Source organism: Sinocyclocheilus rhinocerous, unplaced genomic scaffold, assembly GCF_001515625.1.
Source record: "Sinocyclocheilus rhinocerous isolate Xijiao unplaced genomic scaffold, SAMN03320098_v1.1 scaffold1149, whole genome shotgun sequence".
NCBI lineage: Eukaryota > Metazoa > Chordata > Actinopteri > Cypriniformes > Cyprinidae > Sinocyclocheilus > Sinocyclocheilus rhinocerous.
In genome coordinates, this window is record NW_015664180.1 from 673,680 (window position 1) to 678,004 (window position 4,325).

Genomic DNA, 4,325 nt, shown 5'->3' on the forward strand with positions numbered 1-4,325 from the left:
CAATCGTCATTTACTTCCGACATCTGAGCCGCTGAACTGGCAGTGGATTACATAGTTTCTGAAGGGAATGCACCCCCAATCTACATAAATGCATCTATGTTCGCGCAAATCATTCAGTATAATGTTTTGTAATGAATCTTTGCAAATCGCCTTTCCTAATAATGTGCTAATTAGCAAGTTTCACGATGAATGCGGCTAAAGTAAACAGTCTCTCTGAGAGTAGCTCGGAAGAGAGGGGCGGGGGCAGCGGAGCTCATTAACATTTAAAGGAAAATGCTACAAAAACGGCTTGAGCTGAAAAGAGCTGTTTTTGACAGGGTAAAAAAGGTGTTTTTTACACTACCATTGAAAAATTTTAACCAAACTATGTTACAGACTTTTCATTAAGACCCTAAAGAATCATATCAACTTGTGGAAAATGGGCATCCTATGACCCCTTTAAAAGTGCAACTTTTGTCAAAATACTTTTTCGTACCTCAGCTATGTACAGACAACTATAGGTCAGTCATCTGTAGGTAAATCCCTTTAAAAAGTGTAAAAACTGTAGAATACTGACCTGACCAATACCTCAGTATTGGCTCAAACAATGGCATGAGTGACCTGCATTGAAGTAGTCATTCTTTTTACAATTTTGAGAAAAAAAAAACTTAATTGACAAATGCCAATGCTACACTGTTTAGAGCCAAAACTGGAACTGCAGCTGCCTTTAAAGGGATAGTTCACCCAAAAATGAAAATTCTGTCATTAATTACTCACCCTCATGTCGTTCCAAACGACACGCAAAAATAAAAGAACACAAAATAAGATATTTTTTATGAAATCCGAGAGCTTTCTGACCCTGCAGAGACGGCAACACAACTGAAACATTTTGTGGCCCAGAAACATAGTGAGGACATCGTTAAAATAGTCCATGTGGCATCAGTGGTTCAACCATAATGTTATGAAGCTACGAGAATACTTTTTGTGCGCAAAGAAAACAAAAATAATGACCTTATTCAACAATTTCTTCTCTTCCGTGTCAGACTTCAACATTCAACGACATGAGGATGAGTAATTAATGACAGAATTTTTATTTACTATCCAAATATCCCTTTAAGATGCATAGAAAGGCTGAATAAAAACCTCAAAGGTAAAACAAATTTTTAATGTCAAAATGCGTTCTTGTTTCCCAGTTTAATATGTACAGACAACTATAAGTCAGTCATTTGTTAGTTGCCTCATAAAGTGTAATAATGGAAACATACTGACCTGCCTAATGCCGCATAATTAGCTCAACCAATGGCATGAGTTAAGGGGCGGGACATGTAGCCACGCATGTAGTCAATTGCAGATGGAGCGAGTATTCAAGGAAAACCTGCATAGAAATAATAATTATTTTCATGTGGTTGTGCTAGAAACAGAGAAATTACATAGAAATATATGCACATTTACATAATAGATAATCTACGAGAACCTGACTCATGTAGCCAGATTATGATTTGTAACCACAGCTGACATTCAGCATGACGCTGGGACTCTGTGTTCCTTGGCTTCTTTTAACAGCACTTCATTAAAAGCTTACACATTCTGGGGTTCCAGAGCACACAACATGCCATCTCTCCGCAGTCAAGATGAATTAATATCCTCTCGTTCATGCTCAAAAAAAACCCAAGCCGCCTCACTGCAGTTCTGGTTAATTCGGAGACTCACTTTGAAGCCTTTCTGCAAACACAATTTTATTCATACGGATGAATATATTAACCCCAAAATGCTGATTTATCCCCCAAGTGTGTACCTGGACAAAGTTGTGGAAATGAGCATTTGATCTGGTTCAACAAGCAGCTAAATATACAGTATGCACTCCCAGGACTAGTTGTCTAATGACTAACTCATTAATAAGCGAAGTTACCTCATGTATTTTTTTTTTCTTATACATTTTCCTTTAGTTTTTGTATTTTTAGTGACTGTTCGCTAATTAGCGTGTTGTGCTTTAGCTGTTAGCACAGACAAAGCTTCTCTGGAAAGTTGTCTATGAGTCATTCCCTTTAAAGCCCTGTCGCTATGTTAAACAAGTAGGCGAGCAATACTTTTTCTATCCCATAAGGCCACATGAACTGAGGAGATGACAGATTGGAAAAGTCAAGGGGAAAAAATGGCGCAGAACTGCTAGCAATTGTACAACATTCTACCTTCTTCCTTGACTGATCAAAAACAGTGTGTTATTACAAAACCTTGTTTGAGCTTATCAAAACAGTTATTCTTAACCAATTGTCATTATAATAAAGCCTCGTTTCCACCAAGCAGAATAGTACAGTACAGTACGATTCGGGATGGTACAAAAGAACCTTTACTTGATAGGTGTTCTGGTTTATGCCAGAAAGTAGCGATCAACGTCATTCTCACGCGAAGAAGAAAGTGCAACATCGTCTGTGTGTACTGTATGTGTGTGAAAATATAAAATTACAAATCACACTGTTACATCTTTTGTGTTTGCGCACTCTGATATAAACAAGCCCAACACGCATGAGCAGCATGGCGGAATGAGTGAAGAAGATGCTTCATTCCCCTCATGTTGTCATTCCCCTTGTAGCACGCGCAAGTGACAATTCTGTCAACCAATCAATGTTCTGCAGTGAGTCTAGCTCCACCCTTTAGGTACCGGACTGCTGTGCTAGGTACCCCAACAGAAGGGTCCCAAAAAAGTGGTACGATACGATTCGCTATTTTGGTACCATTCACAACTTCTGACAATGGAAACGGAAGTAATTGTGTACTGTACTGTACCATACCACTCGGTGGAAACGAGACTTAAGTTTATATGCTAAGCCCTTAGTTTGAGCATTAGCAGCTTTGGTAATGTAACTGATATTTTTAACAATGGTGCTTCAGTTAGCATGCTTTAGCTGTTAGCACAGTAAATACTTCCTGGGAAAGTGGTCTCCAAGTCAAAACTCTCTTTTTTTAATTTATTTTTGGCATTTTCACCTTTATTAGCCTATGATAGGACAGATCAGAGCTGACAGGAAGCAAAGTGGGAGAGAGATGGGGGGCAGGATCGGGAATGGTCCTCGAGTCGGGATTTGAACTCAGGACGCCTGTAGCACAATGGCGCTGTATGCCGGCACATTGCCCACAAGGCTGTCTGTGCCAACATAAGTCAAAAATCTTTAAAATACTGTTGCTATGTTAAAACAGCTAGGCTATCAAAACTTTTTCTACTCCAAGGCATAGAAAATTTGACGTAGCACTGCTAGCCGCTCTTACCTGATAAAAGACATAGCTTGTTATTGCGAAATCTTGTTCAAGCAAATCAAAAGAGCCATTCTTAACCAGTTAACACTATGTTAAGCCAGTAGCTTGCTACTGAGAAAAAACTGGGGGAAAAAAGTGTGCATTAGCAGTTTCAGTAATACAACTGATAATTTTTTTTAATTAGCATGCGGCATTAACTGTTGGCACAGTGACTCTCTCTTGTGAATGTATATTTAAATCATCCTATTAAAACCACTGCTACTACAACCATTCAGATGCACATTTAAAAATGTTTCTCAAGGCCCCTACTTTTATTCCTATGCTAAGTCTAGAGGTTTTTGAATGCACAAACACAACCATGTAAATCCCCCCTAACAATATGTCCAATCTAGGACCAAATAAACCCAAAACCAGGTGTAGCAGAGTGAGCTATAGACCCAGTATGATTGGCTGGCGTTACCCAAACAGGTGAACCTATCACGGTTTGTACTTTATCGTGATTGGTCAGTTGGGTAAGTTTCATTAGCGTATTAGTGCCTGTTGTGCATATAAAAGGGGGAAGTGTTTGGTTGCTTGGGATGCATCATCCTTGGTACCGCCCCTTTGTGACATGTGGCGCTTTGAATGAGTGCTAGCAGTTGGGTTATTCTCCTGTCTGTCGTGTGCTGGCTGTTGGCCAGTTTTCAGGTTTGTCCCGTTTTTAAAAATGCCTTTTTGCATGTTAAATAGAGGCTTATTACCTTTTGTTTGTTTTTAGATATGGGCCTGCAAGTAGCTGTAATTCTGCGTGGTGAGAGACCGTGTATTGCAGCATTGTACTGTTTTCTTGGTAGGTATGGGTAGTTTAAAGTTTGTTTTAAACAAGTTTTTATGAGTAACTTTTGTTCAATGTCCAGCAGGATTGATTGCACGTCCAGGGGTTTCTAATGATCTTAATTGAAGCGTAACGAACCTCAAGTAACTGACTGCACTTCTGCTCCGCTCTGCTCTACTGTTTTGTTCTGTCTGGAATTCATCTGGGTCCGTCTGTTATATTTTGTTTTGTTTGGTGTGTGGATTTAGGTGGGAGGGGTTGGCCATGGTACCTTGTACTG